The following is a 26,530-nucleotide window of genomic DNA, read 5'->3' as shown; positions in this document are numbered from 1 at the left end:
TTAACTGGTGCGAATGGGCTGTGGGAGGGTGAGGCACACTGCTCACGTTCAGAATCCGACTGAGCACACAGGAACGCAGCTCATTAAATATGAGATTCCAAACCCGTGCTTTTGGTGGAGTCCTTCTTGCTTAATGCATGTTATTTTATTTAGAGATTCAGTGCAGAACAGGCCCTTCTGGCCCGAAGAGGCCTCGCCGCCCAGCAACCCACCTATTTGCCTCTAGCCTAATCACAGGACAATTTACAATGAGCAATTAAGCTACCAACTGGCTCGTCTTTGGACTGTGGGAGGAAACTGGAGCGCCCACGCAGTCATGGGGAGAACGTACAAACTCCTTACAGATGGCGCTGGAATTGAACTCCGAACTCCAGAATGCCCCAAACTACAATGGCTTTACGCTAACCGCTACACTACCATGGCGCCCTAATATACTTGTAATTGTATAGTGAATTTGCTTCTGGGAATACTTTGAAATGCGGATATCAGTGTTATGCTAAACTCTCAGGATGTCAGAATAAACCAACAGATTCCCCATTTAGCATATTTCTCTCTAGAGTCCAATAGATAATGAGAACAGGACATGCCTTCCTCTGAAACTGTCAAAGAATGTGTTGAAGGGAGCACATGACTGACAGAACTGTCCCTTTATGTTCCCAGAAGTGGTGGCACTCATTTCCTGAAGATGGAAATAAATAAATGCAATATCCTTGAATAGCAGAGCTTCGTTTTGCTTGAAAAATGCACCATACGGGGGGAAATAAGTCATTTTTGTTAAAATACATAGTTGTCAACAGCTTTCATTCTGAAATGTAGATTTACTTTCAACAGATATAATTTTTTTTCTCTCTAGATGTAACAGCTCAAAGTTCAAAGTGGATTTATTATCAAGGTCATACATGTCACCAAATACAACTCGGAGATTCATTTTCTTGCAGGCATTCACAGTAGGACAAAGAAATCCAATAGGATCAATGAAGAATTACACACAGGGACTGACAAGCAACCAGTGTGCAAAAGACAAACTATACAAACACCAAAAAAGCAAATAATAAACAAAAAATGGATAATTCGATCCATATATATATATACATACTAAGAACATGAGTTGCAGAATCCTTGAAAATAAGTGTATAGGTTGTGAGATCAGAGTTGCGGTGAGTGAAGTTATCCCCTCCGAGGGGTAATAACTGTTCCTGAACTTGGTGGTCAGAGTCCTGAGCCTCCTGTACCTCCTTCCCAGTAGCAGCAGTAGTAGGGAGCATGGCCTGGTTGGTGGGGGTCCTTGGTGATGGATGCTGCTTTCTTGCGGTGGCACTGTGTGTGTGCGTGTCTGAAAGTAACTGTGAGTGTTTGTACGTGGTGGTGTGATGTCAGCAGCAATATCACAGCACAATGATACAAGTAGGAGTCAAGTGTATCTGAGATCCATTGAGACAGTGAAGGAGTTATGAGGAAATCATATTTGATTATATGTTTTATTTTGGAAATGCAGGGGAAAGATCCTTCGTTAGGATTATACTGGTTATTAGGCACAGAATACAGGGTGCTTAGCTCCACCAAGTCAGTCTTAGCAGTGTCCTCTATTAGACCCTCTTCCCTTCCCACCACCTCCGGGCTTAGCGTTGTACTCTACTAGACCCTGTGTTCCCTTCCCACCACCTCCGGGCTTAGTGTTGTACTCTACTAGACCCTGTGTTCCCTTCCCACCACCTCCGGGTTTAGCATTGTACTCTACTAGACCCTGTGTTCCCTTCCCACCACCTCCGGGCTTGTCCAGCCTGGTTTCATTATCTATACTCTTTGTCCAAGCATCCACTGTGGCAGCCAGCTCCACGTTCCCACCGCTCAGTTTTCTCTGAATTCCCCGTTGAATTTATTAACAACTACTTTATATTAACATAGAATATTTTAACACAGGATGGGCCCTTTGGCCTACAGTGGCGTGCAACCTTTTAACCTACTCTGAGATCAATCTGACCCTTCCCTCCTTCCTTTTTTGTTTTAGCCGTATGCCTATGTAAGAGTCTCTTAAATGTCCCCAATGTATCTGCCTCTACCACTGGCAATACATTCAACGTATCCACCACTCTGTGTTAAAAAGTCACCTCTGAATTCCACCCCCCATTACCTTAAAATTACTCCCCCCTCCAGATTAGCCATATTATTATTACATTCTTGATGGTGTTAGTGACTATTGATGATGTCCCTTCCCATGTGTGGAAGCATTCCTTCTACATCCATTCTGTCAACACCATTTACCACTTTAATGGTTCCAAGCACAGCCCTCACCTGCCTTCTCTCAGGATAAAAGAGACCCTGTGTAATGAGCTCTTTGGGTCTGTGTGGGGCATTGTGTCCTGAGGTTTTTAGAGCACCTGAATTGGTTAATTGTTGTTTAACGAGTCATTAATCACTAAGAATTCCTTGTGTTTTTCTCAAGTGAATCGCACTTTGTAATGCTTTTTGTTCCTGGTAGTTTCTGCTTAAGCTTGTTAAGTTTATTTTGTTAGGCTCAGGGATTGCAGTGTTGCTTGTAATACGTAAGGGGATGTCTGATTAGTGCTAATCGTGGGATCCGAGTTTTGAGAATGTTACTTCTTGTAGTGTCGCTCGACCGAGCCACCGACGTCCTGTTGGAATAATTATGAATAAACCCTCGTCACCGTCTCTACATCGGAGTCTGTCTTTCCTCCGCACTTGGGTTCTGATATTGCCAGTGCACACTGTGACGCCCTGCCAGTTTGATCTTTCCTGTTACGTGTAACCTGATTTCCTCTCGGCCTTGTAAATATTTGTTGTGCCTCTGAATTCTTTTCTAATAATGCAACAAACAGGTCTGCTCATAATGCTCTAAGTGAGTCCTAACTAAGCTAAACAAACTGCTGGAGAAACTCAGTGGGTCAGGCAGCATCTGTGGAGGTAAATGGACAGTCAACATTTTGGGTTTGAGTCCCGTCACCTGGACTGTGCATACTTGGTACGTTTGTTTTTCATGTGTTTTCTAACCTACAGCACAACTTGTGATTTTCAAAGTCAAGTTTATTGACATATGCACAAGTATGTGCGTAGGAGCAATGAAAAATTTGCTTGCAGCAGCTCAACTGATTAGGGTTGGTGCTGGTTGTTTCAAGAACTGAATGGCTGAAGGGAAGTAACTGTTCTTGAACCTGCTGAGGAACTTCAGGCTTCTGGAGCTCTGGCTCAATGGTAGCTGTGAGAAAATGGCCTGGCCTGGATGGTGGGTATCTTTGATGATGAACACTGACTTCTTGAGGCAGCACCACCTGAAGATACTACTGACGGTTGTGAGGGACGTACCCTTGATATATTGGGCAAAGTCCACTACTCTCCTCAATTTCTTATGCATATTGATGTAATCACAAAGAAGACACGGCAGTGGCTATATTTCGTTAGGCGTTTGAGGAGATTTGGTATGTCACCAAATACACTCGTAAATTTCCACAGATGTAGGGTGGAGAGCATTCTAACTGGTGGCATCACTGTCTGGTCTGGAGGGGCCACTGCACAGGATCGGAAAAAGCTGCAGAAAGTTGTAAACTCCGCCAGCTCCATCATGGACACTCGCCTCCCCAGCATCCAGGACACCTTCAAAAGGATGATGCCTCAAAAAGGCGGTATCCATCGTTAAGGACCCGCATCACCCAGGACATCCCCTCTTCTCATTGTTACCGTCAAGCAGAAGCCACATGCTCGATGTCTCAGAAACAGCCTCTTCGTCTCCACCATCGGATTGCCAACTGGGCAATGAACCCATGAACACAACCTCTCTTTTGCACTACTTACTAAATTCAACTTTCTTTTTTATATATACTTACTGTAATTTATAGCTTTCATTATTATGTATTGCAATGTACTGCCGCCATATAACAACAAATCTCATGACATCTGCCAGTGATACTAAACCTGATTCCTGTGCATTTGAACTTCCGTATCAGACTATAATGCAACTTCATCAAGAGACTCTCAACTGTATATCCGTAACAGTTTGCTAGAGTGTTCACTGACAAGCCAAATCTCCTTAGAAAGTAAAGTCACTAGTTTTACTTTGTGATTCCTTGTGGTTGCATCTATCTGCATGGCCCAGGGCAAGTCACCCGATACGCTAACGCCCAGGAAATTAAAGCTACTGACTTTCCACAGTTGATCCCCCGCTGTATCGTGGCACGTGTTCGCCCTCCTTCCTCCTGAAATCAACAATCAGCTCTTTGGTTTCACTGAAATTGAGCGAGAGGTTGCTGCTGAGGAATTCATTGTTTTCACAACACTTGTAACATATGTTCAATGCAGATACATGTGAAGCAATGCATTAGAAACTTAGAAACATAGAAAACCTACAGCACAATACAGGCCCTTCAGCCCATAATGCTGTGCCAATCATGTGCTAACTTGAGAAGTTACATAGGGTTACCCATAGCCCTCTAGTTTTCTAAGCTCCATGTACCTATCCAGGAGTCCCTTAAAAGATCCTCTTGTATCCGTCTCCATCACTGTCACTAGCAGCCCATTTCACGCACTCAGCACTCTCTGCGTAAAAAACATACCCCTGACAACTCCTCTGTACCTACTCCCAAGCTCCTTAAAACTGTGCCCTCTTGTACTAGCCATTTCAGCCCTGGGAAGAAGCCTCTGACCATCCACACAGTCAATGCCTCTCATTATCTTGTACACCTCTATCAGGTCACCTCTCATCCTCCGTCACTCCAAGGAGAAAAGGCCGAGTTCACTCAACCTATCCTCATAAGGCGTGCTCCCCAATCCAGGCAACATCCTTGTCAATCTCCTCTGCACCCTTTCTATAGTTTCCACATCCTTCCTGTAGTGAGGCGATCAGAACCGAGCACAGTACTCCAAGTGGGGTCTGACCAGGGTCAGACTTTTGACACCCTTACTAGTCATCAACCTATCAACCTCCTCTTTAAATATACTCAATGAAATGGTCTCCACAGCCAAGTGTGGCAATGAATTTTACAGATTCACCACTCTCTGGCTAAGGAAATTCCTCTTCATCTCTGTTCTAAAGGGACATCCCTAAAGCCTCCTCTCCTATCTGCCTTTCCTCCTTAGCTGCTTCTAGACCAGGTTTTGGTCGTTTGCCTTTTTGGCTCAGCATCTTTGTTTTAGATAACAGTCCTGTGAAATGTCTTGGGATATGCTGCTGTGTTATATGAATGCAAGCTTTTGGTGTTATTGCTGAGAAGAAATAACATAAAGTGGGCTGTCCAAGTACCATCACTTGGATGCAAACCAGCTTCTCCCAGGTTGTGGCTATAACATCCTATTCCTGATGGAGTGGGTGCAACATTACCTCTCGGCCTTTAAACTTAATCCCATAATTGATGAAGGCCAATACACCGTATCCCTTCTTAACCACAGAGACAACCTGCGCAGCAGCTTTGAGTGTCCTATGGACTTGGACCCCAAGATCCCTCTGATCCTCCACACTGCCAAGTGTCTTATCATTAATATTATATTTTGCCATCATATTTGACCTACCAAAATAAATCACTTCACACTTATGTGGGTTGAACCCCATCTGCCACTTCTCAGCCCCTTTTTTTGCATCCTATCGATGTCCCGCTGTAACCTCTGACAGCCCTCCACACTTTTCACAACACCTCTAACCTTTGTGTCATCAGCAAACTTACTAACCCATCCCTCCACTTCCTCATCCAGGTCATTTATAAAAATCACAAAGAGAAGGGGTCCCAGAACAGATCCCTGAGGCACTCCACTGGTGACTGACCTCCATGCAGAATATGACCCATCTACAACCACTTTTTGCCTTCTGTAGGCAAGCCAGTTCTCAATCCACAAAGCAATGTCCCCTTGGATCCCATGCCTCCTTAATTTCTCAATAAGCCTTGCATGGGGTACCTTATCAGATGCCTTGCTGAAATTCATATACACTACATCTACTGCTCTACCCTCATCAATGTGTTTAGCCACATCCACAAAAAATTCAATCAGGCTTGTAAAGCACGAATTACCTTTGACAAAGCCATGCTGACTATTCTTAATCACATTATGCCTCTTCAAATGTTCATAAATCCTGCCTCTTAGGATCTTCTCCATCAACTTATCAATCACTGAAGTAAGACTCACTGATCTTTAATTTCCTGAGCTATCTCTACTCCCATTCTTGAATAAGGGAACAACATCTGCAACCCTCCAATCCTCCAGAACCTCTCCCATTCCCATTGATGATGCAAAGATCATTGCCAGAGGCTCAGCAATCTCCTCCCTCATGTCCCACAGTAGACCAGGGTAGATCTAGTCTGGTCCCAGTATCTTACCCAACTTGATGCTTTCCAAAAGCTCCAGCACATCCTCTTTCTTAATGTCTATATGCTCAAGCTTCAGTCCGCTGTAAGTCATCCTTACAAACACCAGGGTCCTTTACCATAGTGAATACTGAAGCAAAGTATTTGTTAAGTACCTCCACTACCTCCTCCAGTTCCATACACACTTTTCCACTGTCGCACTTGATGGGTCCTATTCTCTCGCATTTTATCCTCGTGCTCTTCACATACTTGTAGAATGCCTTGGGGTTTTCCTTAATCCTGCTCGACAAGGCCTTCTCATGGTCTCTTCTGGCTCTCCTAATTCTGATAGGAAGAACGCGAATGTTCCGTATCACTTGGAAGGTGTGAATCTAGAAGAGTGGCAGAACTAAAGGAGAACTTGAAGAACTAATACAAAAATAGGTCACTTGGTTGAGTGGGTTCAAAAGTTTGAAGTTCATTGTAAATTTACTATCAAACTGCATATCAAACACTTGTGTTTTTTATCAATGGTACAGTTGGCCCTCCTTATCCGCGGGGAATTGGTTCCAGGACCCCCCCGTGGATACCAAAAAACACGGATGCTCAAGTCCCTTATATAAAATGGCATAGTATTTGCATATAACCTACACACATCCTCCCGTATACTTTAAATCATCTCTGGATTATTTATAATACCTAATACAATGTAAATGCTAAGTAACTAGTTGTTATACTGTATTGTTTGGGGAATAATGACAAGAAAAAAGTCTGTACGTGTTCAGTACAGACGCAACCATCGTAGCTCTTCTGGGAACGCTGATGCTGCCTCGGCATCAGGCAATGCCGATTCTCCCGTGATCTTTAAGTTCTTGAGGCTGTAGCGCTTTACATAGCTAGCCAGCCGTCCCTTAAATTCCTTCCTCTCGCTCACAACACAAGTAACGAACAAACGAGACGCGAAGCGAACAATGAGTGCTGGAGAGAAGACTTCCGCGCTTTCCTGATCCATGGTTGGTTGAATCTGCGCATGTGGAACCCGCGGATAAGGAGGGCCGACTGTATTCTATTTATTTGTTCTACATTGAATGCCTGCAAGAAAATGAATCTGAAGGTAGCATATAGCGACATACAGTCTTCTGTATGCCACAGTACCCGTGACGGCCAGGCTGAGCTCTCTTCGCTCGCGGTTACTGACAGAATCCTTGTTTTTTTCCCCACTTAGTAATATGCTTAAATTCAGTGGGTTGTCCTGTTTGATCTGAGGTCGTAGATGGAAGAGAAGGTGGGCACCGAGGCTGGGCATGGCTGCTGGCACGCGGGTAAGAAGGGGGACCGGTCCAGTGGCACAAGCTGTATGTACTTTGATAATAAATGCACTGTCTCACATGTATCTGCACTGAACATATATTTCAAATAATTTTCATTCTGTGGGTTTTATTAATGTCCACATGTAATATTTTGACATCCTCAACACTGGCTGTCCCTCTCCCCTCCTCAGGTTAGAAATTATGTCATTGATCCTAAAATCTAAACATAAATTGTGGGCAGCAGCGGTTCTAGGGCATCCTTGTTGAACACAGCAACCCGATTTCTTCACTGACAACATCTACACTTTATTAAAGGTGATACCTCAAGATGGCGGCATTTATCATGAAGGAACCTCAGCATTCAGGACGTGCCCCCTACCATCAGTGAGGAGGGACAGGAACCGAAAGGTGCTGTTTTATTCTTCCCTCCGCCATCAGATTTCTGAATAGTCCATGATTTTATGAACACCACGTCACTATTTTGCTCTCTTTTTTCACTATATTTTTAATATATTTATTACTGTAACTTATAGTTATTTTTAATGAAATGCACTGTACTATTGCTGCAAAACAATATTGTGCCGGAGATAATGTCTGACTCTAATTATGATCCATTCCCACCCTTTCCTACATTGACGGTCAATTTGATTGAAGTCCTTTGATCATCATTTGCCGATGAGTTAATTTCAGGAATGCCAAACCTGAAAAAGTTCTCCTCCACCCTCTGCAGGGAACTCCTCACTCCTTTGCCTTGTTTACCCTCTGTGGTTTCTGCTCCCTGTTCAGCCCACCCTGCTCATGGACTGTCTGCCCACTCCCACCAGGGAGGAGGCTATGTAGCATCCACTCCAGGACCACCAGACTCGAAAACAGATAATTTCCACAAGCAGTGAGGCTGATCAACACCTCCACCCACTAACCCGTCCCTCCACACTCCCAACCACCACTACTTTATCACTTACTGTCATGTACAGACACTACTGTGCCTAGAATAACTTCATAGACATAAAATCAGTCACTGTATAAGTTACCTTATGTATTTATATTTATTCTGTTTTATTATGATTGTGTTCTTTTTGTGCCACGTCAGATCTGGAGCAACAATTATTTTGTTCTCCTTTACATTTGTGAACTGTTCTCATGGTATCCTGAGATCCATCCTTAAAGATGTGGTGAAAACGAACCACCTCCCTCCAACTTAAAACTAACTTGCTTTCTCTTTACCACTTACCACTTCTGACTATCATTAACATAAGAGATTCTGCAGATGCTGGAAGTCCAGAGGAACACACACACAAAATGCTGGAGCAAGTCAACAGATCAGGTAGCATCCTGATAAAGAGCCGATGGTTCGGAGTGAGAGAACCTTCATCAGGAGGAGTGCTGATGAAGGGTCTCCATAGATGCTGACTGACCTGCTGAGTTCTTTGGGCATTTTGTGTGGTATTTTGACGAGAGAGAGAGAGAGAGAGAGAGAGGGGTGTGGGGGGGGGGGAGAGGAGGAGGAGGAGGAGGGGAGGGGAGGGGAGGAGAGAGAGAGAGAGAACCAGCCAGCCAGCCCTTAACTCCTGGTGGAGTTGTAGGGGTGCTGTCATGACAAGCTTTTTGCACTAATCATTTTGGTGATACCTCATCGTATGGTGTCTTGGGCATCCGAAGACTGGCACTGATGCCACAACGACACCAGCCAGCCTATCATTAAACTATCAAAGACCATTTGGCATTATGGGTAGATTACAGCTATTGCATTATCATTGTTGACTCTCTCTCTTACTTCCTGGTAAAAATGAAGATGTGGGAATGAATATTCTGCACAACGTTCCATGATGGACACAATAGACCTTGAGCCAAGTAAAATAAAGCTGATTTCCTCTTGCCCTAGTGATGATGCACCCAGAAATGAGGCAGAACTTTTCATTCAATCAGAATGAAGAGTGACTACTCCTATCCATTTGTCATTGGAATTCTGAGCAAGAATGCCAGGAACTGGTAATTAACCAGGAATATCAGATATTTTTATAATGTACACCCACAACCACAGACAGCTGCCTTGGATCTCCCCTTTCCCAATGGAAACCTTTTCCCACTTTTCCCCTAAGCCCAGATCTTTAGCCTCTTCTTTCTCCCTAGATGGTGTTTGATTTGCTGATTTTTTTTCCCTCTTTGCAACAGGTTAATAGTTCAACGAGTCACCGAGTTACACAGCACAGAAATAGGGCCTTCCATAAGATGTAGGAGCAGAATTAGACCATTCAGCCCATCGAGTCTGGTCTGCTGTTCATTCAAGGCTTATTTATTTTCCCTCTCAAGCCTGCTTTCCTGCCTTCACCTTTGATGCCCTCACTAATCAAGAACCTGTCAACCTCCTGGGTGGTGAGGTGGAGATACATCTCTACCAAAGGAGGCATAAGTTGCACATTCACTCTACTGGCCTGCAGGTCACCCTTGGGAAAGGTGTAGTACCTGCTTAGCACCCCACCCCCCCCCAAAATCTGGGTCACATGAAGCCATGGGAGCAGGTGATGCATTTCACAAATCCTGGTTATGTGACCACTGATGCCAGACAGACAATCTCTGAGGATAGTGGCTGGGGTCACCCGTCTTGTAAAGACACTGCCCAGAAGAAGTCAATAGCAAACCACTTTTCCAAGAACAATCATGGTCATAGACCATGATCGCCCACGTCATACAACACAGCACATGATAATGATGACGATGGTGATGAACCTTGTATTGAGAGTATCCTGAACAGCCGCATCACTGCCTGGTTCAGAAATTGCACCATCTCGGATCGCAAGACCCTGCAGCGGATAGTGAGGTCAGATGAGAAGATCATCGGGGTCTCTCTTCCCGCCGTTACGGACATTTACACTACACGCTGCATCCGCAATGCAACCAGCATTATGCAGGAACCCACACACCCCTCATACAAACTCTTCTCCCTCCTGCTGTCTGGGAAAAGGCACCGAAACATTTGGGCTCTCACGACCAGACTATGTAACAGTTTCTTCCCCCAAGCCATCAGACTCCTCAATACCCAGAGCCTGGACTGACACCTTACTGTCCTATTGGTTTGTTTATTATTTATTGTAATGCCTGCACTGTTTTGTGTACTTTATGCAGTCCTGGGTAGGTCTGTAGTCTAGTGTAGTTTTTTTTCTGTGTTGTTGTTTTTTACGTAGTTCGGTCTAGTTTTTTGTACTGTCATGTAACAACATGGTCCCGAAAAAACATTGTCTCATTTTTACTATGTACCGTACCAGCAGTTATGGTCGAAATGACAATAAGAAGTGACTTGACTTGAACGTCCGCTGTCAGTGGAAATGAATTCCACAGATTCACCACCTTCTGGTTAAAGAAATTCCTCCTCATCTTTGTTCTAAATGGGAGTCGTACTGTGAGGCTATACACACTGGTCATAGACTCCCCCCAAACCAACCCCGTGATTGTTTTAATATAACAGGGGAGTACTGTATAGTTACACAGTACAAAATAACTCTAACAGTAAAAAAGACAGACAATGCTGGAAACACTGTGAGGGAGAAATGGAATGAACTCTTTATGTTGAGAATTTCTCATTAATTTGAGAAAAATTAAAAACTGAACTCGTTAAGATAGCAGGGAGAGGAACAGAGAACAAAGTTTGCGCAGTGAGGGAAATCAAGAGAGAATTGGAATTAGGTTTACTATCACTGACATAATCTTAGTGGCCACTTTATAAGGCACACCTGCTCTTTAATTCAAATATCTAATCAGCCAATCATGTGGCAGCAACTCAATACATAAAAGCATACCGACATGGTCAAGAGGTTCAGTTGTTCAGACTAAATTTCAAAATGAGGAAGAAATGTGATCCGAGTGGCTTTGACCATGGAATGATAGTCTGTGCCATATAAGGTGGATTGAATATCGCAGAAACTGCTAATCTCCTGGGGTTTTCACGCACAACTCATCTAAAGTTTACAAAGAATGGTGCCAAAAAATTTTTTTAATCCAGTGAGTGGCAGTTCTCTGGGCAAAAATACCTTGTTAATAAAAGAGGTCAGAAGAGAATGGCCAGACTGGTTCAAGTTGACAGGAAGGCAACAGTAACTCAAATAACCACGCGTTACAACAGTGGTGTGCAGAAGCGCATCTCAGAATGCACAATAAATCGAACCTTGAAGTGGATGGGCTGAAGCAGATGTTGGTGTCTCTAATAGGTAGTGTTGAATAAAGTGGCCACTGAGTGTATGTAGATATACAAAGATCTCTCTGAACATCAATACCTTTCAGTACTTCAACACTTCAAGAATGCTCAGCAGTTCCATTCTTCAAATTGTAATTTTCTGCATGATGTTCCATCCTCCATGTCCTGACGACAGGATAGAAGGAACAGAGCAAAGCGGACATTCCTGGAAGTGACGGGAATCAGTCACAAATTTCAAAGGAAAACTATTTCTTTCTTTATCAATTTTTTTATTGAGTTTCAAATAGATAAACATAACAATGATAATGATACAAAGAGATCAGGATTACATTAATAACGGTTAACGTGTACAGAAACAGACTCCGAGTAACACGTGTAATCTAAGCCTCCCAATCTCTTAGTAACTAAACATGAGAACGATTCAAAGAAAAAAGATTTTTACAAGAAAAAAGAATCCCCCTAAACTAACAAAAAAAAAACAAAATTAAAACAAAACAAAAGCTGGGCTGCCATGTTTCATCGGTTAAAATTGTTATTTGTCATTAACTCCACTCCTCTATTCACAAACAAAAAGTTATTGAGAAGGATTCGGAAAAGGACAGCTTACATCATATGAAAATGTTGAATAAATGGTCTCCAAGTATCTTCAAATTTAACCGAAGGGTCGATAGTGCCACTCCTAATTTTTCCCAAATTTAAATATGCTATAGTTTGGGAAAACCATTGAAATGTAGTAGGGGGGTTAGAATCTTTCCATTTAAATAAAATGGATCTTCTGGCTATTAATGTAACAAATGGAAAACAATTTAGATGCTGTAATTTGAAATAAAAACAAGATCAAGGATCAACTTTATTCATCATATACATTGGCATGTATTAGGAAATTGCTGTGGTGTGTTGCTGTTACATCCAATAAAAATCGATGACATTTAACAATTATGCAGAATGAAGAATTATATAAAATTGAAGTTAGAAGTACAGATATGGAATAAAATGTGCCGAAATACCAGAAGGTAATTACAATGTAAGCAGCATTATAAAATGTGGTGCAGTGCAGTGACAGGGTTAACAGATAGAGGGGGTGGGGTAGGCTAAATAGTATGGTTGATCAGATTAACTGCCTGGGGGAAGAAACTTTTAAAGCAGCATGAAACTTTTGTTTTAATAGCCCTCTCATACTTTACAGAAGGGAGTTTTTGGACAAGGCAGTTTGCTGGGTGGGTAGTGCCCGCAATGTTGGCTCAAAGTAAGATGGAGCAGTCTGGGCTTTGTGGCAATATATGGAAAACATGGTGGTCATTTGTCCCAGTAATTCTGGGTCAGCTGAGAACAGTCTTTAGGCTTAACCAACACCACCCCACCCACTTCTTCCCACCTCTTGGTCCGTCACCTTGAAGGTCACAGGTCTTTAAGGCCACATCCAGGCTCTTCTTAAAAACAATGAGGGTTTCCACATAAATTAAAGGGAAAACGATTTTTTTTCCCGTTAGTCTTACAAGTTAATTTTGATCAATGGGTTTACAACAGTATGATCACTTTGCACTACAATGGGCTTATTTTAGTACTAATTCAGAAAATTCAGAATCAGAATCAGAATCAAGTTAAATATCATTGGCACATGTCATGAAAATTGGTGTTCTGCGACAGCAGTACAGTACATAAAAAATACTATAAATTACAGACATAAATATACAGTGGATTCTGGTTAATTGATACATGTTGATTGGGGCAACTCCTAAAGAACAAAAACTGATCAAGAAAATAGCCAGGATTCCCTTCATTTATTTGGGACACTCTGCCGTTTAATTGGGACAGAACACTGTTGCCAAACAGTTTCTAATTAGCGTCAGTTGCGTACCCTCGTGTGGCTGTGAGATCCTACACGGTGCCTAGAGCAAACAGTTTTTAAATTGTGTCACTTGCATGTATTTCTGTTCAAAAAAACAGAGATTATTGTCACTAACTGTTGGTAAGAAGTAGGCAGTAAGACAACTCAGAACTGTTTTTCTCACTGTGGTTTCAAGTCAGAAATGGCTGGGAATGAAAATGAAATAATGTCACTATTTCAACAAGTTAGGAACTACAAAGGATTTGAAGGTGTTGACAGTCATCATGAAAATGGAGATTTGGAGGATGCAATCATCGAAAACATTGTATGAAGGCAGTCCATTATCTGCATGAGGTGTCTGTGCTGATTTTATTCATTTACAGTCAATCAAAGGAACAGGGCAGTGTACACTGGATGAATTCAGCCATCAATAACTCTTTGGGACTAATACATAGTTTTATAGTACTATAGTAGTCTTGATAGCATTCTAATTTGTTTTTTTTTGTGTGGAATGTTGTATATCTCATGTTTTTTGGCGGTGATGCTGCTGCAGAACATTAGTTTGATGGCACCTGTGCCTACATGCATTGTGTGCATAAACAATAAACTCGACTTTGACCATCCCACAGAGAGGACTCATCTTCTCATTGAGTCAATGGCCACCATGTCCATGCCAAGGACCAAGCACCCATCAACACCGATCCCACTCATGCCCTTGCATTTTCTTATAACTATAACCTGGAAATACTTGTCACACACTTGTCAGTGTTCTTTTCGCAGAAGGACATGAAAGTACTGAGGTTGTCTGTTGGTCGGGGTCAGCGGTGGATGTTGCATCTTCGTGATACGTGAGCCAGGGATGTACGATATGGAGAGCAAGCTGTTGCACTTGCAGCATGCGTTCCCTCTCCCTGCAGCTGATGAATCCAAAGGAACGGCAAAGACCAATACAGCTGTGTCACAGGAGTTGCCAGAGGTGTTGAACTCAACGTAAGACCGCCTTAGGGTTCTCCAGCTCCAGATTTTCCCTCTGTGTTTACTCCTGAAGCCTTCCCCGTGAGTGGGTATATCCGTAAGGCAGCGGAGGTTTGAGATCAGAGTTTTCCTTCTCCTAGATGAGCCGCCCTCCACGGCTGGTGGGCCCCATCTGCCTGAAGCGACTGGTTTTAAGGCACAAGTAACCAGCCTTTGCCCCTTCTCCTGTCAGTAGAAATGGTCCTTGCATTCATTCATACGTCATCATACAGTAAAGGTACTGGCTGAGATTATAAACAATGGAGTGTAAGTGTCAGTCGTTTAAGTTTGTATTTTAAAAATTCAGTGGTGGCCCTGGCTTGTTGCAATCAAAAGGAAAACAGGTAGTTCTGACGAAAGGTCTTTGATTTGAAACATTAACTATTTCTCTTCCCAGTATGGCCTGACCTGCTGAGTATTTCCAGCATTTTGGAAAAACATTGCCCACTGGCCTATAGATTATTCCTTTACACCTTAAAACATGAGACAGGTTTTTAACTTTCTGTTATTCTACAAATTCCTTCCATCCACTCCATCTTCATTAGTAAGGTTCACAATTCAAACACTCAGAGTACACTTATTATCAAAGTATGTATGCAGTATGCAATCCTGAGATTTGTCTTCCCATAAACGCCCAAGAAACAAAGAAACCCATGGAACCCATTGGAAGAAAAACATCACCCCCCACCCGCACAAAAAAAGCAAATTGCACAAACGGCAAAAAAAATGAGTGAATAAACACAGAAAGCAAAACACAAAAATGAAAGAGGCCAGGCATAGTCAGTTTAGTACAATCTAGTGCTATTGTTCATTATCTGCAGTAATGTCAAGGATGCCTGCCCCCCGGTCATTCCCTTTTCTAACTCTTCTGGGAGAAGATACAGGAAGTTGGAAACTCAGATGTCTAGACCCAAAAATTGCTTTATCCTCCACTGCTTTCAGACTGCTGAACCAGTCACCTCTTTCATATCCCCTTCCCGGTGAAGCTGCCATGCTCTCTGATTCTTATTTCTACCTCTCTTGCTTATTCTGTCATTGTCACTTTAGCATTTCAAAGTAATAGAGTCATAGAGACCACAGCAGAGAAACAGGCCTTTTGACCGATCTAGTCAGAGGGCCAGAGGAAATTCTCAAAGGACTCTCTCAAAGTAAATGTTAAGGAGTATGATGCTGACACCGGGCACTGGAGATATTAGCCAAAACAAGGCTGTAGGCAGCATAAGAGTCATAGAGCACTACAGCACAGAAACAGGCCCTTCAGCCCATCCAGTCTGTGTTGAACTATTATTCTACCCAGTCCCATCGAACTGTACCTGGACCGTAGCCCTCCCTACCTCTCCCATCCATGTACTTATCTAAACTTCCCTTAAATGTTGAAACCATACCTGCACCCATCACTTCCACTGGCAGCTCCTCCCACACTCTCACCATCCTCTAAGTGAAGAAGTTCTCCCTCAAATTCCCTTTAAATATTTTACCTTTCACCCTTAACCTATGACTTCTAGCTGTAGTCTCACCCAATCTCAGGGGGGAAAAAGCTTGCATTTACCCTTTCTATAGCCCTCATAATTTTTTTAATTCTACAGTCTTTTCACTATTCTGCTGTTTTGCACTCATTTAAATATTTGTCATTGTATTTACTATTATTACGTTTAATCTGTGAGCTTCACGTGAGCAAGGAATTTCATTGCTCTGTGGTATATGACAATAAACGGATCTGAATCTGACACAGTTTGAATGTTTTTCTAATATTCATTTTCCTTCAGACCTCTAAATCTGCTTTATTCTAATGTTCTAATGTTTTCTGTCATTCATTGTTTTTTTTCTGTTTCGTGGATGTCTGTGAAGAGAAAGAATTTCAGGTTGTATGCTTTATACATTCTCTGGTATTAAGTTGAACCATTATTTTTAGCAATCTCTGAATGGGGTGATGGATGGAGATTTATCACTGACATAGATGATGTGAAATTTGTTGTTCTCTGGTGGCTGTAAAGTGCAAAGTCATAACTATCACTATAAATGACAAAAATTAATTTTAAAAAAGAATAATACGGTCGTATTCATGGACTGTTCAGAAACCTGATGATGGAGGAGGGAAGCTGTTTCTTAAGCATTGAGTGAGGGTTTTCCAGCTTCTGTACCTCTCCCCTGATGGTAGTAAGAAGAGGTCATGCCACCATCTTAAAGATATGCTTGAAATTGCGGAGGGATGTGCAGGAGTTGATGGCTGAGTCTGCAGCCTGTTTGGATGTGCATTGGAGCCTCTATACCAAGCTGTGATGCAACAACTCAGAATGTTTTAAAATGGAGTTTAGAAGAATGAGGGGGTAAAATCTCACTGAAACCTATCAAATATTGAAAGGCCTGGACAGAGTGGACATTGAGAAGATGTTTCCTATAGTGGGAGTGTCTCAGACCAGAGCGAACAGCTTCAGAATGAAAAGACAATCTTTTGGAACAGAGATGAGGAGGAAATTTCTTTAGCCAGAGGGTGGTGAATCTGTGAGATTCATTACCATGACAAATGTGGCTGTAGAAGTCAAGTCAATCAGTACATTTAAAGCAGAGATCGATTGGTTCTTGATTAGTAAGGGCATCGAACGTTATGGTGAGAAGACTGGAGAATGGGATAATAAATCAGCCAAGATGGAATAGCAGAGCAGACTCGATGGGCTGAATGGCCCAATTCTGCTCCTGTGTTTATAGTATATACACAGTACCTCTTCAGAAATTTGTACGAGCCTTTGGTGGTATCATCTCCTCAGATCCTTCTTCATGGTTGTATCAGTGTGTTGGGCCTTGGATAGATTCTGTTAGACATTGGCGCCCAACTTGAAACTGCTCACCCTATCCACCTCTGGCCCCTCAATGAGGCCTGACTTCCCCTCCCTGAAGCCCACAACCAATTCCTGACGTTGAGTGCGAAGTGGTTATGGGGGCACCCCTGTACCGACCGATTTACCTCACGCCTGCTTACCGCCGTCCGAGATTCTTCAAACCACAGTGGTGTCACTGGCACGTTTAGACACAATTCGGAACTTGTTTCCTTTCAGACTTTTATGTCTTTTTTTAAGCAATCCATGAACGAGGTGATGGGCGCACTAGTTATCTGGAGTTAATTCTGAGGGGCGGTTAGCTAGGCAGATGATAATTGGGGGGGAAAGTCTGTGCGAGAGAGGCTGCTGTGGAACCGAAGATAGGACTGGCCTGCAGAGGGCCTCGGTAGCTGTGAAGCGTACAGCCAGTTTCTGCCACTGTCTGACGTCTCCTAATTTCTAGGAATGCCCCTTCCGCGTTACTATATTTGGAGGTGATTTCTAGAAAAAAAAACATTCTAATACGATCCGGACTTTAAGGCACCTCCGTGTACTTTGCAAAATTTCCTCTCTTTTTTTGCGACAATAGTGAGCCTTACGCCGCTGAGCCTCGGGAGGAGAACAGAGAGGGCTGGAGATTTGCAAAGGACGAGCCCTTCAGATCCTGGGGAATGTTATTCCAGCAACGGCTTTAAGTTTTTTTTTTGTTTTTTTTTAAATTTCCACCCCCCCCCCTCCTTCCCTTCCCTTCCCTTCCCTTCCCTTCCCCTTGTTTGGCTTCAGTCATTAAAAGAGCTGGCGCAACCACGAAGAAATAACCAGGAGTTTTTAAGCAGCGTGGTCTTATGACTCAGGACCTGCCGAACGAGAGAAACACTCGTGTGCTGCGATAGTCTGACGGCGCAAGGTCGCAAACTTCTCAAGTGAGTATCAAGATTTTTTCCCCCAGTTTTTTTTTGCCCCTTTCTGCCTTTAATGATAACCAAACGAACCCTACAGCCCCAGGGGCGCGTGGAGTTACACCTCAGACATCTGCACCTTTAGCGACGCGGGCAGGTGTGGTGTTGTCGGCAGATTGAAGCGTTTGTTAAAACTAGACAGGCGAAAGTGGATCCATTACTGTGAGGAGGAGAAGGGGGCTTCGGGAGAGCAGACGGGAACACTGACGTGACTGTAATGCAAATCCTGTGACAATTCGAACACCACGGACCATCTCCTCGAGGTCCTTTGGCCGTGGGTCAAGGATTCTACAGGTAACGTCGTAGTATATGCGTGTGCGCATTTTAAATCGGGCTGACCCATTATTCCAGTGCGTTGCTCAATTCCTACCTTCTGGAAGTTACGAAAACAGATCTGTGGTAGAGCACCATTCTTAACAGTCTGTACAAGCATTCCGGTAAATACAGATCTACTGCCAAATCTGTTAATTATTGAGTAACTTTGATCCAAGCCTTAATCGCTGGCCCAAGAAACAACGGGGAGTAAAATTGTGCCATTGGAATTTACACGTGAAATTAACATGTGCGAATCAACATGTGACATTAACATGTGAAATTACTTCGCAGCCGCACTCTTCAGTTACTGGTCTGAATCCCGTGATAATTCCAGAATCGAGATCCGGTCAGGTCCGTTGTTTTTTCTTAAATATATATTTGGGAAGGGAGGGGTTGAAATTATCGGTGCGCTGATTAAATATTTCAGAGATCAGCGATACTTTGTCAGGTTTAAGAGTAACCAAGGGCAAATAATCGGTGCGTGCAAGCGAGTTCATGCTATCGTATTCGAAGGCGCCGGTGGCTTGATCTGTATTTCTGCTGTCTACGTGCGATATTGCAGTTGCATCCAAGTATAGCCAGAAAAAAAAATCCAATATAATCTGCATTTGTTAATAATTGCCAATAGCCCAATACGTTAGAGAAATAGAATCTCCCCGCCCCGGGCTTGAAAGGTTTGGGTGTTAACGTTTTGGCGTGCATGCGAGATTGTTTTAAAAATAATGTCGGACTCCTTTAAGTTGCGAAGGTTATGCCGCTAACTAGAACCGCGGGCGAGGAAGATGTCAGATGCCAGATGGAGACGTGAAGGAAAAGATTGGCTGTGGGTCTAGGAGCGGGGTTTTGTGGGCGAGATGAGACTGGTGAACGTAACCAACTGGCCCGCAAAGTCCCGCTTTGAAACCTCACGCATTCGGCTGTCAGTTCGGTCTGGAGCCGGGCGTGCGAGCACACCGGTGTGCTCCGCGGATGGCCGGGAGTTACAAAATGGCATTCGGGCCGCAAATCGTGAGTTGTAAGTTTCCAAAATCCGAAGGGAGCAATTCGTAAGCGTGAGCCTTCTAAAGTAGGGTTTACTGTCAGCTGTGTGGCATTTTCCAGTTTTGGGGATGGCCACGCTGTCAAACGTCAATCAGATATAATTTCCGTCGCTCTGCGTTGTGTCGAAGGCCCCCTTCTCCAATTATGCTAATTGATAGATTGGGAAATGACAAATTAGATGACTTGACCATTAACTAGCTATCTGCCAAACTTGCATCAGCTTCTTCGTGCGTTGCTATAAGCTGTTAAGGTCTGAGTAAAATGTCTCTGTCCCTAATCTGTGGTCAACACAGTGTCAACGCGAGCAAGCGTTCACGCACAGTGTCAGCGGCCGTATCCTTGGTAACAAGTGGCGGATCAATAAATCAGACTCGGGAGGTTATTAAGGAGCCCAATTCCGCAGGGAAAGTCAGGGACTTTTGGGGGCAGTTGTGTTTTCAGCCGCACAATCATAATGCCCCTAAAAATCCTTATTGTTCCTGCAGTAATCAGCTGTGTCCGAAAAGTGGATGTCGCGACGCGAACTTGTCGCTTGCGTTGCGGTGTGATCCGTGAGGCTGTAAGTTTCAGAAGCTGCGACACCCCTGCACATACAGTACTGGCACTTTTAAACCGGATTCACGGCGGCGGGAATTGTATATTTCAATTGGACAGTTACTTCTACTGAAAGAGGAGGGAGAAAATGAAACCATCGTTAACACTTCTGAAATGCAAAAATGTAGTTAGCTGCAGTCACTCAAGGTAAAATGAATAGCAAATTAGTACGGTATTCTTAATCAGAATCAGGTTTATTATCACCGGCACGTGTCGTGAAATTTGTTAACTTAGCAGCATCATTTCAATGCAATACATAATATAGAAGAAGGAAAATAAATTACTTACAGTATGCGCATATTGAACATATTAAAAAATCGTGCAAAAACAGAAATTGTATATATTTAAAAAGTGAGGTAGTGTTCACAGGTTCGAAGTCCATTCATGAATCGGATGGCAGAGGGGAAGAAGCTGTTCCTGAATCGCTGAGTGTGTGCCTTCAGGCTTCTGTACCTCCTACCTGATGGTAACAGTGAGAAAAGGGTATGCCCTGGGTGCTGGAGGTTCTTAACAATGGATGCTGCCTTTCTGAGACACCGCTCCCTAAAGATGTCCTGGGTACTTTGTAGGCTAGTGCCCAAGATGGAGCTGACTAGATTTACAACCTTCTGCAGCTTCTTTCGGTCCTGTGCAGTAGACCTTCCATTCTAGACGGTGATGCAGCCCGTCAGAATGCTCTCCACGGTACAACTATAGAAGTTTTTGAGTGTTTGACGCAAAGAGACTGCCAAAAAGTGATAATGTCTAAAATTAGTCCAGAATCAGAGGAATTCAAAAATAAAGAGCGTCTGTAAAATGAAGCCCTCCCTAATGAAAAGCCCACTATTGAAGGGAACATCGCAGACACAAGGAAGCAGCATCCATCACGTTACAAGCCATGCTCTAGATACAGGAGCCTCAGGTGGCAGACCACCAGGTCCAGGAATACTTAGTACCCCTCAACCATTAGGCTCCCTAGCCCGTGTGGATGGCTTCCTTCACCTCAACGCTGAACTGATTCCATAACCTATGGACTCACTTCAAAGGACTCGACAGCACAAGTTTGCAGTATTATTTATTGACTTATTAATATTTTTGTTTTTGCACAGTGTGTTTTGCACAACAGCTGCTCGGTCTTTTCCCATGTAGTTTTTCCACTGATTCTATTGTGTTTCTTTATTTTACCATTAATGCCTGCAAGAAAATGAATCTCAGTGTATACGTGGTGGCATGTATGCACTTTGATAATAAATTTGCTTTGAACTTTGAAATGTATTGTAAAATCCTGATTAATGAAAGTATTGTTGAGTATTTACCATAGAAAATAAAGGAACGTCTTTGCTTTGAAAAGGCTTTTGCAAAGGGACTAAATTAAGTCACTGAATTTTGTTCTTTATTTGATTATCTCTCATGTAATGTCACGGCAGAGCATACGTGATGGGCCAAACGGTCTAATTCTGCTCCTACGTCTTGTGTCTTCTGGTAACACAAAACTGAAGCCTTGAGGTGGTTATGCTGCGTCAGGTTGTTTGTGTGGCTGCTGACAGGGTTGGGTCACAGTTTGCTGCCACCACCCTGATAGATTATCAATAGTTGTCAGAGGAGGGCTATCGCTAAACAGAAATGAAATGTTGCCAGTAAATTCTGTGGAAAATGTGTTACTTCTGATAGCAGTTGCTGATGACTTATTCATATCAATGAAATATCACTGTCCCCAGTGCTATAATTTAAAGCTTAATATTGCATCCCTCGCCCATAAGCTCCTGAACCAGAGTCAATAGCTTCACTCATCCCTACACTGAACTCATTCCACAGCCTAGAGACTCCACTTCCAAGCACTCTATAGCTGATGGATCAATACTATTTATTACTTATTATTTTGTTTTCTTTTATATATTTGCACAATTTGTCTTTTTGCACATCGGTTGTTCGACTTTGGGTGTAATTTTTCCTTGATTCTATTGTTTCTTCGTACTTACTGTGAATGCCCACAAGAAATGAGTCCCAGCAGTATAGGGCGACATGTATGTACTTTGATATCAGATCTACTCTGAAAACTAAACAGGATCCATTAGGAACCAGACATTTAACGCTTATTAGGTTTCTGGCTTTGCTTTTAACTTTAAGCCAACATCCCTGCCACTTTTCATAAAACTTTGTAAATAGTACGCTCAGTTTGAGATAAGTCTCTCAATGTTGTTATCCTTTTACCGTTTGAGATTCTACATATTATAAGTTTAAATGTTTGAAACAAATTGGCAGAAAACTTGAGTTTGAATCAGGAAGATAATTTCTAATTCAGCTTTTTTTTTGATGCTATGACTATTAAATCAGAATGTTTTTACCAGTGTACAAATGTGCTGTTACCCTGTTGTCCGTTTATAAAATTTAATTATTTTTATTTGGCGAGACAGCATGAAACAGACCCTTACGGCCCAATGAGCGGCACCTCCCGGCAACCCACCTATTTAACTCTAGCTTAATCACAGGATAACTTACAATGACCAATTAAACAACTAACTAGTACATCTTTGGACTGTGGGAGGAAACCAGAGCACCCAGAGAAAACCCACACGGCTCGCGTGTAGAATGTATAAACTCCTTACAGAGGGTGCCAGAATTGAACTCCAAACTCCAGACTGCCCTCAGCTGTAATAGCGTGGCCAAAAAGTGGGTTATGTCCTGGGGAGAGACTGCATTTGGGGGGGGGGGAGTGGAGAAAAATTATGTATAAACCCTCACTGTGATCAGTCTCAGGTACAAGATTAAACGCTGAGCACTAGAATTAATGGTATATTAATAACATTATTTATAATAAATATATAATACAATAGTTATAAAATTATGTAGTCATGCTTAATAGCAGAATAGCAGACATAAATATAACATTTCTATCATAGGGTTAATAAAAAAGTGTTTTTTTTAAAAAAGGTTCACAAATTATACCTTTTGGTAACTCTGGCAGGGTTTGAAACATGGTTGCATTTACCAAAGTAATAATTAGACCTTGTCTCTTTTTAACATCTACAAGCAGAGATGAAAGCATAATTTCCAGTCAAGAGTTCCCAGACGCTCTCTGCAAACGATGCCGGTTTAATTTGAAGTGAGTGACCTTTGCACTTGGCAATCGATTTAAATTGTCAGTAGAGAGGATTGATGGGCACAGCGAACTGATGCTGGTTTCAGCTGCCCAGACTCCGACTGGGTCTGAGCAGGTTGTTGCTGGCCTCCGTCTCCTGTTGTTTTTAACCCACTGAACAATTTATTTCAAAATGTCTTCTCTGTTCGGTTGCATTGGAAGTGATTTTATTGCGTGATAAGGAGCTGTTTGCCTGACGTAGAACAGTACAACACAGGAACAGGCCCTTCAGCCCACAATGTTCTGCTGAACCAGCCAAATTAATAATTAAATGGCCAACTAAACAAATCTACTCTCCCTACATGATGTCCATATCCTTCCATGTTCCTCACACTTGTGTGCCTAGCTAGACGTGTCTTAAAAAGTTACTGTCTGCTTCTACCACCACCCCAGGCAGCACGTTCCAGGCACTCATGACACTCTGTGTATATATTTTCTTTTTTTAAAAAAAAAACAAGAAAAACTTGCCCCTCACATCTCCTTTGAAATTACACCCCTCTCCTTCTGGTATTAGACATATCACCCCACAGGAGAAAAAAAGTTATTGTCTGTTTATTCTATCGAGGCCTCTAGTAAACCTCTGTCAGATCTCCCCTCAGCCTCTGTCACTCCAGAGAATACAACCCCTTTGACATGCCCTCTAATCCAAGCAACGTCCTGGTAAGCACCTTCCGCACCCTCTCCAAAGCCACCTCACCCTGCCTATAACGGGGCGACCAGAACTGTATGCAGTACCCCAGATGCAGCCTAACTAAAGTTTTATAAAGCTGCAATGCAACTCCCCGACTTTTGAACTCCGTGCCTTGACTAATAAAGCGAAACCTGCTTTCTGCCGCCTTAACCACACAATCAATCAATGAAGCCATAGGCTAGCACTGATATAATAGGAGGGAGCGTGGACAGTCACAGGCTGCAAATGGTTAACGGATTGAAAGCATGTTCATCGCGCCCAGATGAAGACATCTGAGTGGCCACGTGCAGCTGTTCTTTCTTTTACTTAATTGCAACTATATCTTTGGTTTATTGAGATTAATTGTTTTAACACATTTCTCTCAAGCCAGTAACCAGTCCAATTAGCCTCCTGCTTGAATCTGTTGAAAATTAAAACTGATCCATGCAATGTTCGTTAAGTCTTCTTCCCTTCAATCCAGTGTCAGTGTGATTAAGTACTTGCTTTTAACAGCCTCTTAAATAAAGACAACAGTTGTTCAAAGGACTCTGCAAGCGAGGTCTCTGGTTTCTGCCCTGCAGGTTGTGTTAAGCTTCTATCATTTTAATTAGAAGGGATCAATTTGGTTTTTTTTTTACGAGCATTTTCCTTTGAGGACGAGAGTGTTGTTTCCAGGGGTCATGCTCTTCATATTGTTCATTCATGCTGCGTTTACTACCGAGTGATATTTGCAGCTGCAGAATTCAAAGTAAATTTATTATTAGAGTACTGTATTTGGAATGGGAGTAAGCAGCAAAATTCTGTGTTTAAAACCTTGTCTGTAAATCCCCAAAGCCCTCAGTTCTGGCCTCTTAACAATACTATTCCCAACCACCTTCAAATTTCCTTCCCTCCACCAGTTGTGGGTATTCAAATTTTAAAATAAATTTATTATCATAATACTTTATTTGGTTTAGGCATAATCAGCAAATTCATGTGTTCAAAACCTTGTCTGTAAACCTCTGAACCAGGAGTTCTCAACCTGCAGTCCACAGACCCCTTAATGGTGTTGGTCCATGACCTAAAAAAAGGTTAGGGACCCATGCCTTAAAGCCTCTGGTTCTGGTCTCTTACCCTCTTTCTCCCCATTACCTCCAAGTTTTTTTTCTCTCCACCAGTTGTTGCTACTTAAAGTTCAAAATGAATTGATTATCAAAATGTGTCACCATATAGTACCTTGCGATTCATTTTCTTGTGGGTATTTGCAAAGACAGAGAGACAGACATACTTTATTTATCCCAAGGGAAATTGGGTTCCGTTACAGTCGCACCAACCAAGAATAGTGTAGAGATATAGCAATATAAAACCATAAATAATTAAATAATAATAATTAGTAAATTATGCCAAGTGGAAATAAGTCCAGGACCAGCCTATTGGCTCAGGGTGTCTGACACTCGGAGGGAGGAGTTGTAAAGTTTGATGGCCACAGGCATCCTATGATGCTCAGTATTGCATCTCAGTGGAATGAGTCTCTGGCTGAATGTACTCCTGTGCCTAACCAGTACATTATGGAGTGGATGGGAGACATTGCCCAAGATGGCATGCAACTTAAAATAAAATAAAACTTTAAAAGAATTAAAATAGAATCAATGGAAAAACTACACAGAAGCCGACTGACAAACAGCCAGTGTGCAAAAGAAGTTAAGCTGTGCAGATATAAAGAATACTGAGAGCATGAGTTGTAGAGTCTTTGAAAGTGAGTGCATAGGTTGTGGAATCAGTTCCATGTTGAGGTGAGTGAAGATGTCCATGCAGGTTCAGGAGCCTGATGGTTGAGGGGTAATAACTGTTCTTGAACCTAGTGGTGTGGTCTCCAGCTCTGTGCTACTTCCTGGTGGGAGCAGTGAGAAGAGAACATGGCCTCTCTTACCATAATTGTAAATGCTCTGACCTCTTTTTAAAAAAAGAAATGAATTCCCAAGCTATTAACTGACCAGTGGTGTTCCTGGGAGGATTGCCTCTGATCCTTTGAAGTTTGAATGAAGAGGATGTTTGAGAACTTTGGAGAACCCCCAAAGGAATGAGGGCAGAGACTGAGCAGATGATGTGACCTGGAGTCTCTTTCCCCCAGTCTGATGCAGTGGAGAATGGTGTGCCTCAGGAATGCTTCCTCCCAGCTGGTCCCTGAAATGGTTAACGAGGAAAATGCAACTCAGTAAAATATAAAAGCAACAAAATTTCTGCAGTGTTGGACCAGCCTGTATAAAAGGGGGCATCATAAAAAAAAATAATTTTCTTGTTAACGGGAGCAGAATATACCTCCCTCCTTTTCTTTCTCCCATGCTCCACTCACCTCTCTTATTAGACTCCTTAAGCCCTTTACCTTTTCCACCTATCACCTCCCATCTTCTCA

General features: G+C 42.7%; 2 long non-coding RNA genes across 3 annotated transcripts in view; one reads left to right on the top strand and one right to left on the bottom strand.

Moving 5' to 3' along the window:
- LOC140735340 (uncharacterized) overlaps positions 1–18,839 on the bottom strand; it is a 36,725-nt gene extending 17,886 nt beyond the window's left edge. The window contains exon 1 of the long non-coding RNA XR_012100736.1: positions 18,771–18,839. This is a non-coding gene — a long non-coding RNA (uncharacterized lncRNA). The remainder of the gene's footprint in view (positions 1–18,770) is intronic.
- LOC140735339 (uncharacterized) overlaps positions 17,849–26,530 on the top strand; it is a 74,380-nt gene continuing 65,698 nt past the window's right edge. The window contains exon 1 of one of the 2 annotated variants that reach the window (XR_012100734.1): positions 17,849–18,364. This is a non-coding gene — a long non-coding RNA (uncharacterized lncRNA). The remainder of the gene's footprint in view (positions 18,365–26,530) is intronic. The other variant, XR_012100735.1, reaches the window with a different exon arrangement.

The sequence above is a fragment of the Hemitrygon akajei genome, chromosome 11, assembly GCF_048418815.1.
Source record: "Hemitrygon akajei chromosome 11, sHemAka1.3, whole genome shotgun sequence".
NCBI classification, from domain to species: Eukaryota; Metazoa; Chordata; class Chondrichthyes; order Myliobatiformes; family Dasyatidae; genus Hemitrygon; species Hemitrygon akajei.
This window is presented reverse-complemented; position numbering and strand designations above follow the sequence as displayed.